The following is a 15,570-nucleotide window of genomic DNA, read 5'->3' on the forward strand; positions in this document are numbered from 1 at the left end:
AAACGAATCAAAACCGGTTTAATTTAACTCGAGACGGTTTTAAAAACGAGTGAAATTACTTAACGATGAAGAAACGTACGTATAATAAATAGCAGGCAGGCAGGCTGCTCCCTCATTTCTCATGCAACATTTCTTCTTCTCCCTTCCTTTTTCTTCTTTTTCGTTCTTTTCATTTTTTTTTTTTTTTTTAATTTTAAATTGATTACGCCACTCCGTTTGTCATCCGTTATCAATGATTTTCGTTCCATTGTGCTTTCATCGTTCTGTCAATCCGTTGTAAGTAAAATTCATTTTCGTCATGTATTTTTACAAACCCATTTATATTTTCAACTTTATTTATTATAAGACGGTTGTATGTACTAAAATAGACGGTCTGGTAGAAGATTTGTTAGTCTGTTTTATAGTTGAGACGGTGTATAATTATATATAGGGATCCTTATGGATGTTAATTAGTCAGTTGTATAGTTGAGACGGTGTATACTGATATGTGGAGATGATTGAGACGGTGTATACTGACCTCTAGGGATCATTTGGAATGCTAGCTAGTAAGTGGTATATTTAAGACGGTGTATACCGACATGTAGGGATCGTTTTGGGATGCTATTTGGGATCTTGTTTAGTTGTGGTATTGTGCGATAAATTAGGAATTTGTTTTTTTGAGTCCGCTGCAGTACTTTGGGACATTTTTGGGACTGTTTTGACTCGGTTTAGGACTGGTTTAGGATTGATTGAACTCTGTTTTGGTATCATTTTTGTGCAGCCTTGATTGTTTTGGGACAAATAAACGGAGGCCGTGTGGGCTGTTTTGGACTCGGTTTTGGGAGCCGTGACAGTTGGTTTGGGCTCGATTTTGGGACGGATAAAATGGTGCTTTATGGGACTGTTTCTAGGGCGTAAAAGTTGTGACAATTTTCTTGGTATGCTTGTCAAAAGGGAGGGTCATAATGGTTATGAACATAAGACAGTAGCTAATGAATATGTTTACATGTTTTGATTTAAATTAATTTCCGTCTCATATTTTATATAACGAAAATTCGTTAATATCGTCCCTTCACATAATTATTTTAGGTGACTCATATGTGGTTGAAGATGAAGAGTAATTTTGGGTTTTAGAAGCTTTCTCAAGTTTATTGCTTGCCTTTTTCTAGCTTAAGGTAACTATTCCGAGTTACTCGACGAATTAATGTCACATTAGTAGTTGATGTGGTGTTTGTTGTTTGTTAAGTGTTTAGGTGATTGATAATGTTTTACTTTCGTTTTTCACATGATAGAAATTGGAAATAGCATGAGAATAATATTGTGATAAATTTTGTGATTTGGGCCAAAGTAGGCCAAGACTTTGAGCTGGGCCTGATTGACCGAACGAGTTTGGTCAAGCTAGGTTTAAACCGGTCAGCCTCGATTTGACCGATGACCCGTCGCGGGACTCGGGTCGAGGGTTTGTCTTTGAGGTGAGATTGGATGTTTTATGTTATGCCTTGATATTTGTAATTATCATTTCACATGTTGGTTGTTGGATGAATTGGTTGCCTTATACTTGAGTCTTCTTGTCTTGTTGCCATTTTAGCTTGTTCTCATGAATTATGAGATTAACGGTTAGCTGGAGTTTGGATTATTATTGATATTGAGGATATTGTTGGATTGTCTCATTTGAATAGACATTTATATAGCCTTTCACATGATAGAATGTTAGCATTTATGTTGGTAAGTTGGACTCTTTGCCCTCTTATGGTTAAGTGGGTGTCCTATTTGTCTTGTGTGGTGTGGGCTAAAATATTCAAGTTGGGACCTAGATTGGTTTTATTTAGGTCCTAGGTGAGTATTTCGGCCTTCATCATAGATAGGTCTTTATAGTCTTTGACGAGTGTATGTTCACTGCTTAATAGCCTCTGTGTTCCTGACTTGGTGGGTTTATATCCAAGTTGGGGCATGACCTCGTTACTTATTTTGAGAGTAAGTGGTCAGCTTAAGTACTAGCCAACCCTTTGGTGGACTCCTTAGGGTACTCACTTTGTTTTAGAAAAATTGTGGGTCTTGGGTGCGGTGGTGTCTATCCGCATGTCTAGGTCTCTTGTGATTTTAGGCTAGGGTTGTGTTGTGTCTTGGCCATGTTTTGATAGAACCTCTGAGCCAAGATACCGGTTCGATTACCTTCCCTACCTCGTGGTATAGACTCGAGTTACAGAGTGACTATTGACGGGACTAAGAACTTATGCCTGTCTTTGATATATTGCCCTTTCTTGTTTGATGATTCTATGAATCATAGAAGGTGAGATGCAAGCCGGCTATGGTTGATAGAGTTTGGATTCCTGGATGTTATGTGATTCACATGATAATGTAGTATGAGTCGGTCTAGTATTCACATGCTAGGACTATGTGTGGTTATATTGTTGTTCACATGATAAGCACGATTGTCTAGCATCTATATGCTAAGGCATTGTGTGATTCGTATTCATATTCTTATGTTTACATGTTATATTAATTATGACATTTCGTGGCTGGGAGGACTCGGAGTTACTCCCCACTGACTGTGGCTTTCGTATTTGTATAAAATGCGAATGACAGGTAGGTGATGCATATATGGGGTACATGGACGAGCTAGCGAGCAAAGTAACCTTGGGACCTAGATTGGCTTATTTTATTGTGACCCTTAAACACTTTTTATGTCACATACATTTTAGGAACATATGTCTCCCTCTTTACATTTGGTTGTATAATTTGTTATTCGCGACTTTAGCGATGGTTATGTGGTGAAACTTCTAGTTAGGCCTTGTATGTTTGACACCTTCCAATTTGGATATCTTTATAACAGGTTCAGGTTTTAAAAAGTATAGATTTTTACCCAAATGAACCTATTACAAACATATCCATGCAGTTTTATTCTAGAATTACGTGTTTATTTTTCCGCAATAAATGAGGGTGTCACAGTTGGTATCAGAGCATATTTGCTCCCGACGCACGTTTGTGCACCCCAATATAAATAACTTGACCTTGAAATAATAAACTTGAGAGATGGGTAAGATGGGTAGACTTAGGACCTTATGTTGTAGTCTCTTTGTGTTTGCTCTTTGTTAGGTACTAACCTGTTTGTTGATTGTCATTTAATAATTGTTGCGTTCTTGGATCAATGACCGTGAGCTTATCTATAGCTAATGGAGTTATTACCCTTATTATAAAAAAAATTTTTTTGAACTAAAGGTTTTGAAAATATTTTAATGTTTTTCACTGGTTTTAACGTCAATTAGTGTTAAAGCTTGATATTGGAGACGTCTGATAATTAGTTTTATCATTTGTTGGTGTAAAAATGTATATTTATGTCTTTGAATGGGAATATTGATGTTCTTGAGTGATCGCCAAGAATATCTCCGTTCCATTGAAAGGACACTTATATTTTAAGAAGATCAAGATTTAGTGCCTATTGCTGAGGATTGAAGATTGTTCAACCTTTGAAGAATGCTTCTACTTCCTTGAAGATGTTTCTCGTTCTTTTTGTATCTCGCCTTATTCTTAATCTCTTGGTGCTTATCCTCCTTCTAAACTCCCTTCTGTTTTACTTTAAAAGCTACTCTTGTACTCCTAACTTGTTCTTTGTTCCTTGCTTATCCTCCCTTAACGCCATTTGATAGTACTCTTTCTTGTGAGGAATGTTGACCTTGGTTGGAAAACTTGACTCTTGAGGAGATTGTTTGTGTTTGACCCTTAACCCTGGCTTTGAGAAGTCGTGATGTTAGAAAGACTTAGGTAAGGTGATGAGACATACTTAGTGATTCTTATACCTAGATCCTTGATAAAGTGAGTACGTTGGATTGGTGGATTTTGTGTGTCAAGTGTGAGTTGCATTCGTTACTAAGGTTATGGAACATGGCATTATTGTTTATGTTTGGGATACTAGTGCTTAGTACTTGACTTAAAAGGGATGAAACTAAATGGTGGGTTTGAGGATATAGGATTGACTAAGTAAGTCGAGTTGTGATTGGCTTCCATAATCACTTTGGACATGAGAGTTTGATAATGTGTATGACCATATGAGAAAAGCTAATGGTGGGATTATTAGTTGGTTTTAGTAAGTGATATTGATTACTACTTGAGGTATGGTATGAGAGTGAGAGTAAGCTACATTATTGGGAAGTTTTAGCACTTGTTTTAATAACTAGAAAGGGGTATGGTTGACACTAATTGTTAGGTTAAAGAACATAGTTTCAATTTATGGTTTTATGAACTTTGAGGTGATAAAGTGTTGTTACAATTAAGACCTTGTTTCTTGGGAATTTGATGGTAAGTAAGTTTTAGGATGTCAAATTTGAAAGAATACTCCTTGGGATGTTGATGACCATAATGGATTGGTGATGTGATTTGGTATTAGTTGGCTATTGAGAGTTCTTAAGTTGAGAGAGACTTAATATTGAGAAGAATTTGTTAACCCTATAGTTGTATAGACCTTGAGGTCGCATTGAGTACTTGAGATGATGGGATGATGTCGTAGCTGAGTGTAGCTGAGTGTAGTTCCGCTTTTGGGAAGCCTTGATAAGTAAAAGGATAGAGAAACTTGAGATCCTATTGATTTTTCAGATTTTGGGGTTGGTATGTTACTACCTTGTTTTGAAATGAGAACCTTGTGGAATATTTGAGGAACCTTCTCTTGGAGTTTAGAGCTTGGTATTGGGATTCTTGATTGAAGGTTTACTTTTTTTAAGGAACCCATAGTTGTCACTGGTTGGATACGAATATAGCTTTGTTGGAAGCCTTGACCTTAGGCTTGTGAAAGTTGTTTCTGGATGTTTGAGGATTTGGAGCGAGAAGATCACATTTATAGTGGAGTACCTTGTTTCAGGGAATAGATTAGGATTGAGGTAACATAAGCGATTGAGGAAACCCTTGGGAGTGATGTGGTTATGAGTTTTGTTATTAGGAAGTTTTCGGAACCGTTTTGAGTGATGTTGTTGTTTGAGATAAGAGTGTCTGGCGTTTCCTTGTTGTCTAATCTCCCTTTATCCTTGACCATAAGCGTTACACCCCATTTCCTCGCTTCATCTTGCTCCTCCTTTAAGTTTGACACTCGTATCTTGTGAAACTCTATCTTTGACATCCTTGTAAATTTGACTTCAATTCTTATCCCTAGGAAGTTCATCATACCTCTTTTGTTGGTTAAGCTTGAACCCTCTTAGCATACTTGTATCTATGATGTCTAACTTACTTTTCTTTTCGCACAATTTCTAAATATTTCAAGCTACCATTTTTGGTTCGTTGTTAAAAATTTATGTTATTATTACAAAATTTTCCCTACTTATAAAGATTTGGAAAAATGAAAATTCGATTTAATTCTCTAATTGTTCTTTGAGTATAGACTTCTTTATCATGGTTTTGAGTTGCTAAACATGAGATTTTTGTAAATTTTATCCAATTTCTATTCACTTTGTTCTAATCATGATGCCTTTGTCAAAGTTTAATATTATATTTCAGGAATTTAACTCCCCTTTTAGTTTAAAGGTGAAACCTTCATTTCTATTTTGTCTTTCGCAAAAGAAAATTTGAGTGGATTGCCTTTTTCTTTGATTTTGACGTTGATCGGATGATAGAACTAGTTATTGGAAACGTTTGATAACTTGTTCTACGCTTGTCGGCGAATAGTTTTTGTTTTAAATTTGTCTCTGACTTGGAAAGTTAGCGTTCTTGTGTGCACGACAAGGGCAATTTCCCTTCCATGAATGAGACTTATACTTTTGAAAACTCTTCATTAATGTTTTTGAAAGTATTTTGATTTTTTATTTATACAAATGATTTGCCTTTGACCTTATCTTGGATTTGGAATGTGATGTTCTTGAATGCGCAACGAGAACACTTCCGTTCTCTCGATGAGAATCGGTTCAATCGAGAAAATTTTATTTGAAACTTTTGAAAGAATTTTGATTCTTACGATAAGTGACCTTTTAAATGTTTTGGTTACCGATTCCAATTTCAGTTTTATTTTTATAACCTTTTATTTATACTTTCAAGTTTCGAGGACGAAACTTTTTAAAAGATGGGGTGATTGTAACACCCGTAAATTTGGACCGTTATTATATTTTAAAAGTAATATTTTAAATCAACTTTAATTTAATATTAATTTATTTGAAATAATAATAATTCGATAAAATATAATTTTATTTTATTTTGAAGTAATATAATTATTTTTGATAGTTTGGAAATGTTTAAAAGTAATTTAAACTATATTTGAACCTTTTCTTTAATAAAAGGTTATTTCGATGAAAAGTCGTAAACATGGGATTTTCTATTTCTTACGATCGTTGGGTAAATGAGTTAGGATATAGGGCATATGGGTACTTAATTTTCTAGTAAACTCGTGTTTAAAAACTTTAGCGTTTTCGAAAATCGGGTTTGACGAATAATTTGACTTTCCGTCAAAACGAATCAAAACCGGTTTAATTTAACTCGAGACGGTTTTAAAACGAGTGAAATTACTTAACGATGAAGAAACGTACGTATAATAAATAGCGAGCAGCAGTCGCTCCCTCATTTCTCATGCAACATTTCTTCTTCTCCTTCCTTTTTCTTCTTTTTCGTTCTTTTCATTTTTTTTTTTAATTTTAAATTGATTCTGCCACTCCGTTTGTCATCCGTTATCAATGATTTTCGTTCCATTGTCTTTGCTTTCATCGTTCTGTCAATCCGTTGTAAGTAAAATTCATTTTCGTCATGTATTTTTACAAACCCATTTATATTTTCAGCTTTATTTATTATAAGACGGTTGTATGTACTAAAATAGACGGTCGGGTAGAAGATTTGTTAGTCTGTTTTATAGTTGAGACGGTGTATAATTATATATAGGGATCCTTATGGATGTTAATTAGTCAGTTGTATAGTTGAGACGGTGTATACCGATATGTGGAGATGATTGAGACGGTGTATACCGACCTCTAGGGATCATTTGGGATGCTAGCTAGTAAGTGGTATATTTAAGACGGTGTATATTGACATGTAGGGATTGTTTTGGGATGCTATTTGGGATCTTGTTTAGTTGTGGTATTGTGCGAAGAAATTAGGATGTTTTTGAGTCCGCTGCAGTACTTTGGGACATTTTTGGGACTGTTTTGACTCGATTTAGGACTGGTTTAGGATTGATTGAACTCTGTTTTGGTATCATTTTTGTGCAGCCTTGATTTGTTTTGGGACAAATCGAAAACGGAGGCCGTGTGGGCTGTTTTGGACTCGGTTTTGGGAGCCGTGACAGGCTGGTTTGGGCTCAGTTTTGGGACGGATAAAATGGTGCTTTATGGGACTGTTTCTAGGGCGTAAAAGTTGTGACAATTTTCTTGGTATGCCTGTCAAAAGGGAGGGTCATAATGGTTATGAACATAAGACAGTAGCTAATGAATATGTTTACATGTTTTGATTTAAATTAATTTCCGTCTCATATTTTATATAACGATAATTCGTTAATATCGTCCCTTCACATAATTATTTTAGGTGACTCATATGTGGTTGAAGATGAAGAGTAATTTTGGGTTTTAGAAGCTTTCTCAAGTTTATTGCTTGCCTTTTTCTAGCTTAAGGTAACTATTCCGAGTTACTCGACGAATTAATGTCACATTAGTAGTTGATGTGGTGTTTGTTGCTTGTTAAGTGTTTAGGTGATTGATAATGTTTTACTTTCGTTTTTCACATGATAGAAATTGGAAATAGCATGAGAATAATATTGTGATAAATTTTGTGATTTGGGCCAAAGTAGGCCAAGACTCTGAGCTGGGCTGATTGACCGAACGAGTTTGGTCAAGCTAGGTTTAAACCGGTCAGCCTCGATTTGACCGATGACCCGTCGCGGGACTCGGGTCGAGGGTTTGTCTTTGAGGTGAGATTGGATGTTTTATGTTATGCCTTGATATTTGTAATTATCATTTCACATGTTGGTTGTTGGATGAATTGGTTGCCTTATACTTGAGTCTTCTTGTCTTGTTGCCATTTTAGCTTGTTCTCATGAATTATGAGATTAACGGTTAATTTGGAGTTTGGATTATTATTGATATTGAGGATATTGTTGGATTGTCTCTTTGAATAGACATTTATATAGCCTTCACATGATAGAATGTTAGCATTTATGTTGGTAAGTTGGACTCTTTGCCCTCTTATGGTTAAGTGGGTGTCCTATTTGTCTTGTGTGGTGTGGGCTAAAATATTCAAGCTGGGACCTAGATTGGTTTTATTTAGGTCCTAGGTGAGTATTTCGGCCTTCATCATAGATAGGTCTTTATAGTCTTTGACGAGTGTATGTTCACTGCTTAATAGCCTCTGTGTTCCTGACTTGGTGGGTTTATATCCAAGTTGGGGCATGACCTCGTTACTTATTTTGAGAGTAAGTGGTCAGCTTAAGTACTAGCCAACCCTTTGGTGGACTCCTTAGGGTACTCACTTTGTTTTAGAAAAATTGTGGGTCTTGGGTGCGGTGGTGTGTATCCGCATGTCTAGGTCTCTGCAGATTTTAGGCTAGGGTTGTGTTGTGTCTTGGCCATGTTTTGATAGAACCTCCGAGCCAAGATACCGGTTCGATTACCTTCCCTACCTCGTGGTATAGACTCGAGTTACAGAGTGACTATTGACGGGACTAAGAACTTATGCCTGTCTTTGATATATTGCCCTTTCTTGTTTGATGGTTCTATGAATCATAGAAGGTGAGATGCAAGCCGGCTATGGTTGATAGAGTTTGGATTCCTGGATGTTATGTGATTCACATGATAGTGTAGTATGAGTCGGTCTAGTATTCACATGCTAGGACTATGTGTGGTTATATTGTTGTTCACATGATAAGCACGATTGTCTAGCATCTATATGCTAAGGCATTGTGTGATTCGTATTCATATTCTTATGTTTACATGTTATATTAATTATGACATTTCGTGGCTGGGAGGACTCGGAGTTACTCCCCACTGACTGTGGCTTTCGTATTTGTATAAAATGCGAATGACCGGTAGGTGATGCATATATGGGGTACATGGACGAGCTAGCGAGCAAAGTAACCTTGGGACCTAGATTGGCTTATTTTATTGTGATCCTTAAACACTTTTTATGTCACATACATTTTAGGGACATATGTCTCCCTCTTTACATTTGGTTGTATAATTTGCTATTCGCGACTTTAGCGATGGTTATGTGGTGAAACTTCTAGTTAGACCTTGTATGTTTGACACCTTCCAATTTGGATATCTTTATAACAGGTTCAGGTTTTAAAAAGTACAGGTTTTTACCCAAATGAACCTATTACAAACATATCCATGCAGTTTTATTCTAGAATTACGTGTTTATTTTTCCGCAATAAATGAGGGTGTCACACAAATCCCCTTCATGAGTCTCCTGTGCGTTCTGTTCCCTCACCACACACGGCCGCTTCACATCTTCCTCCTAGGACCATGACTACACGTGCCATGCGTGGTATCTACAAACCCGTCACCAGAATTAATCTTTCTGCACCACCGTCACATCTCCTCTTCCCAAAAATCCCCAAGCAGCTTTGTCCGATCCGAATTGGAAAGCCGCCATGACTGATGAGTATAATGCTCTAATTAAAAATGGGACGTGGGTCTTAGTACCTCGCCCGGCTAATGTTAATGTCATTCGGTCCATGTGGATTTTTCGTATTAAAAAGCGTGCTGATGGTTCTTTTGAGCGATATAAAGCTCGTCTTGTGGGTGATGGCAGGTCTCAACAAGTGGGCATTGATTGCGAGGAAACATTTAGTCCCGTTGTTAAACCGGCAACTATACGGACTGTGCTTAGTCTTGCTCTCTCCAATAAGTGGTCAATTCATCAATTGGACGTAAAAAATGCTTTCCTCCATGGTAATCTCAATGAAACCGTCTACATGTATCAGCCTATGGGTTTCCGTGATCCAGCCCGCCCTAACTATGTATGTAAATTGCAAAAATCCCTTTACGGACTCAAACAAGCTCCGCGTGCCTGGTATCAACGCTTTGCTGACTTTGTGTCTACTATTGGATTTTTTCATAGCCGATGCGATCATTCTCTTTTCATTTACCGTAAGGGTGCTGATATGGCCTACCTCCTTCTATACGTGGATGATATAATTCTGACCGCTTCATCCGACACTCTCCGTCAGTCTATTATGCAACTTCTTGCGTCGGAATTCTCAATGAAGGACCTGGGCCCTTTGAGTTCCTTTCTTGGTATTTCTGTCTCACACCATGCTTCCGGTCTGTTTCTCTCGCAACAAACTTATGCTACCGAAATTGTTGCTCGCGCTGGTATGTCCAATTGTAAACCTTGTGCTACTCCTGTCGATACTAACCAGAAATTGAGTCAAAATGTCGGGAAACCGGTAGATGATCCTCAAAATTATCGTAGCTTGGCAGGGGCCTTACAATATCTTACCTTTACGCGACCGGATATCTCTTATGCCGTACAACAAGTGTGTTTGCATATGCATGACCCTCGTGAAGCACGCCTGGCAGCCCTTAAACGAGTTATTCGTTACATACAAGGTACCATTTCTCTCGGTTTGCACCTATATTCTTCACCCGATGTGGCTCTTGTTTCTTATACCGACGCAGATTGGGCCGGGTGTCCCGACACTCGTCGTTCCACTTCGGGATATTGTATTTATTTGGGTGACAACCTATTGTCCTGGTCCTCTAAAAGGCAGCCTACTATTTCTCGGTCAAGTGCCGAAGCCGAATACCGCGGCGTTGCCAACGTTGTGTCGGAGTCGTGTTGGCTCCGTAATCTTTTGTTGGAACTTCATAATCCACCGTCAAAGGCAACCATTGTTTACTGTGACAATGTGAGTGCGATATACCTCACTGGCAATCCCGTTCAGCACCAACGCACAAAACATATTGAAATTGACATACATTTTGTTCGAGAAAAAGTCACCCGTGGGCAAGTTCGAGTCCTACACGTTCCTTCGAAACAACAAATTGCTGACATCTTCACTAAAGGATTACCTCGGGTGTTATTTGATGATTTTCGGTCCAGTCTCAATGTACGTGAACCTTCCGTTTCGACTGCGGGGGTGTAATAGATAATATGTAAATATTTTCTAATTCTCTAATTATGTATGTATATTATATGGTTAAGATAATTGCCTAGAATATAGATTAGTTACCTAGTTTATAGGATTACAATGCTTGTATATAAACTGATTGATTATTCAATGAAAGGCAGGGATTATAATTCTTTCAATGTTAATAAAATTTATAATTTATAATTAAAATTGAAATTTTTGTAATAAAATATGTTAATTAATTAATTAAAACTTATTAATTAAAACTCTTCATATTACTTAACACCCACCATTTTTATTAACATTTTTTCCTATTTAATTCATTTTTTTAATTAAACATGGTAATAAATTGATTAAAACTCTTCATAATACTTAACACCCACCAAATTAATTAAAAGTTTTCCTATTTAATTAATTTTTATAATATAATATGTTAATAAATTGATTAAAACTCTTTATATTACTTAACAATTAACACCCATAATTTTCATTAACATTTTTTCCTATTTAATTCACCTCTTGAATTTCTCAGCAATCAATTATCTAATTAAATAATACTACAAAATAAATTAAAAATAAAAATAAAATATTGTAATTTATGGTTGTATAATGGCTATAAAACCTATAATACATATAATAGTTCCTATTCACTTTATTTATTTAAAATATATTGCTCATTTGCTCTCGAGTTTCTAAGTTGTGGATTATATTTTACAAGGTAGTATCCCGCGCTTCGCGCGGCCTGTTCTAAAATTTTATGATTATAATTGAAGAAAAATAATATAATTTATATATGATCTTTAATATTTTATCTTATAAATAATATTTTCTCAAATTTAATTTTTTTAAGGTTTAACTTCAATGTTTTAAAATAAAATCCATAACGGTTTTAATTAAAACTAATAAGTGATAATTAATTATGCATGATCAACGTTTTATAAATAAATTTGTTTCTGGTGAAATATATTAATCAAAATAAAATTTATTCGAATAGTATAACAATCAACAATAAGTTCTAATTATATTATTTCAATATACTTTATGTTTCAAATCAATTAATATTTGTTCAAAATGATGTGAACATAATTTTATGTAATTTTTAATTTTTTATGTATAACATGTGACATTTATCTATCAAACATACGGGGTTCAAAGTCAACTTATTCAAATGTTTTGATTGTGTCTTGCATGTGATCATATGTGTCAAACATATCTATGAGAAATTTGCACCTTTTATTTTTTTTTAAACAACTTTATATAATGATGTTTAAGAGTTTACCTGTAAATATTGATGCGTGTCATTTATATGATGTTTTACACCTCATTTTACACGCATTTCAGAGCTCATTTATGTAGTTTATGCTACTATTCTCCCCATTTCCGTCTACTTTCGCGTTTTTGTACATTATTGCAGAAATGTGAAGAATCCAGCGGAAATCAAGCTAAATCCGTCCTCGAGTACTTTGCATTGCATTTGACGTGAAGTATTTACTCAAGAAACGAACTTGATGCGCATATCGAGGCCCGAAAGACTAATTCACGAAGTTTTTGAAGCCAAGTACAGCTACTCGGTCGATCGATCGACCTCCATGGTCGATCGACCGAGCACGACATACGAAGCTCTTTGTATAGCGAGGGTTAGTCGATCGACCGGTCTCAGTGGTCGATCGACCAGACCGTGACTCTGACGCAAATTAAAAGAACGAGAAGTTTGAAGCCCATCGTAATTAGGTTTTAGGAAATAAGAACTACGTTGTATTCCTATATAACGTAGCTTAGGTTTCAGTTTGAAGGATCCAGTTTCATCATCTAGTTCTTTACATACAATCCAATAATCATTAGTTTAGTTAATTCTTTCATTAATAAAGTTCTTTTTGCAATCGGTTTTGATCTTTCCTCTGCGATTTCCTTCACGGTACTCTTCTGTTCTTATATTCAGTTTCATTGCTTTAATTCGCTGATAGTTTAGGATTACTAGGTTAGATCTCCCGAAGCCAAATTATCGTTTTATGTTAATCATTTGTTCAGTTAATTTAAGTATGAATTCGTTTGCTTTATTTGTTAATCTTATTGCTGTCATTATTTCTAGCATGAGTAGCTAAGTACCCCGTGCTAGGATGTAGGGAATCTGTAGTATAGACGGCATTAGAATAGGAAGACCTAGAACGCGCCATGGTCGATCGACTGGGTTCCCTGGTCGATCGACTGGCCACGTGAGATATGCTTCGTTTTAATTAATTTAATTTCCATATTTGACGAATCGAGTGCACGCGACTAGTTGAATGCCTAGGAATTGACCGACCCAATAAAGATCGAAAGATAGGGAAGGGAGATAGCCTACTTAATTAAGACGACTAGATTAATGAGACCGAAAGATGAGTTAATTTAGCCTTTTAAATCACTTTTCAGGACGAAAGTTATCATTAGTGATATTAGGGACCTGTAGCGAGATCGAAAGATGCTACCTGTTGAGAATGGACCGAGAGGACTTCTTATTTTCCCGTCTCACGTGTTTGTTTTAGACCTACCTAGTATACTGCCGCCGAAACTATAGTGAACCGACCATCTTAGCACCCTTTTAATATTTGATTTCATCCGTTTATTTTGTTTACTTTTCATTTATTGCCTTTAGTCATAGATCAACTTAAAACAAACCCCCACACACTGTTACTTTTAGACTAAAATCAGACAACTATTAATTGCATCGCCTCCTTGTGGTTTGACCCTGACTGCCACTAGCTATAGTAGTAGTTTGGACTTATAAATATTATTTTTGGTGCATACAACGACAGGCATCAAATTTTGGCGCCGTTGCCGGGGAGGCAATTGTTTAAAATTTTTAGTTGTTTTTATTTTAGTCTTTTCTTAGTTTAAGGGACATCTGTTCCTTAAACTATTCTCATATTCTACTTGTAGTTTCTTCTTATGCGCAGGTCATGGGGTGGTGAATTACTACCGTTCAATCCTGAGAATGAGAAGACTTTGCGTGAGTTGAGACGATCATCTAGAGTATTGCCGACAGAGGAAGAGCTGAGTACTCTGTCTAGTTACTACGAGAACGAGCTTTTTGAGGAGGATCCCCCTTCGTCACCTATTTCTACTTCCTCAGCTAAGACCGTCACATCTCTATACATGGCTGAAGAAGCGAGTATAGCCAGTCACTCTGAGCCAACAGCTGAGAATCTCTATAAGGGATTCGCATTACCAGGGACGGATAGAAAATTCGAGCCGAAACCGTCCTATATCAACTTGGTTGAGAGAAACCAATTCGGGGGAGCTGCAAATGAAGATGCAGCCAAACATATGGAGACATTCATTGATTACTGCTGTTCCATACCCCCACCAACCGGTGTGACCCAGGACCAGGTGAAGGAGACGATGTTCATATTCTCTATTCGTGATGCTGCAAGGGAGTGGTACCGAGACCTGGATCGAGCTGCTAACGGGATCACTGATTGGAAGTCGCTGGCCCTGGCATTCTACAAGAAATATTTCTCTGCCTCGAAGACCAATGCCATTAGAGCTCAGATCACGAGCTTTAAACAGGGTCCTGATGAGAATTTTCATGAGGCATGGGTCCGTTTCAAGAAGCTGGTGCGAACTATTCCGCACCATGGGTTCGAGAAATGGAGTCTATGCAATCAATTTTATAATGGGCTCTATGACGATCAGAGGGCTATCCTGGATGCGGCAGCTAATGGTAGATTCCATCCATAAAGCTGAGTATGGAAATTCCAAGGGAAATCAAAGGAGAAGTGCTGAATCCCCTTCTATAGCTGCATTAGAGGCTCTTACGGCGAGATTTGATAAGTACGAGTTGAAAGGAGCTTCAAAAGGAGGGATCTATCATGTGAATCTTGTTTTGAGACGGTCCTTTTCTCGCAAGAGATGTGGAGGAGAAGGACATGTTTGAGATAATGCAAAGCATTCCCTATGAGTCTTGTGCTGCTTTTCAACATTATAGGCAGACAAACACTTATTTTGAGCCGAATGTCCATCCGAACTTGAGGTGGAGTAGCCAAAATGTCCTGAATCCGACTCCACCTCCACAGCAGCAGCAGCAGCAGAATTATGTGCCCCCTCATAAGCAGCAACAGCCATACCAAAAGCCTCCGTATGTTCCACAACAGCAGCAGCAGTCCCAAGGTTCCGATTTTGCCGAGTTGAAAAATTTGTTGCTGAAGGAGTCTCAAGCTAGAGAGGCCGGGATGAAGATGTTAGAGAGCCAAATTGCTCAATTGGCGAGCAAGAGTGCAACTCGAGCTCCGGGGCATTTACCGTCGCAGACGGATCAAAAAGAGACCCTTAATGCTATTACTTTGAGGAGTGGGTCCACCCTTGAGGGGCCCGCTATGGTCGAGGATGTCACTGAAAAAGATGAGGCGGAACCAAGCAAGAAGAAGGCAGTGACGAACAGTGGCAAGAAAAAGACGATCAATAGGGGTATGTCGATCGATCGACCGACATACCGATCGATCGACCGATCCCGAAGTGAAACAAACTGTTCTGTAGAAGTCAGTCGATCGACTGACGTGCATGGTCGATCGGCTGACTACGCTGCT

General features: G+C 37.3%; 1 non-coding gene across 1 annotated transcript; it reads right to left on the reverse strand.

The window, feature by feature from the left end:
- Positions 1-14,521: 14,521 nt before the first annotated feature.
- On the reverse strand, positions 14,522-14,628 carry LOC141616143 (small nucleolar RNA R71). The gene has a single exon (XR_012530512.1). It is a non-coding gene; the product is annotated as a small nucleolar RNA R71 (small nucleolar RNA).
- Between the last annotated feature and the right edge of the window lie 942 nt (positions 14,629-15,570).

Source organism: Silene latifolia, chromosome 11 (genome assembly GCF_048544455.1).
Source record: "Silene latifolia isolate original U9 population chromosome 11, ASM4854445v1, whole genome shotgun sequence".
NCBI lineage: Eukaryota > Viridiplantae > Streptophyta > Magnoliopsida > Caryophyllales > Caryophyllaceae > Silene > Silene latifolia.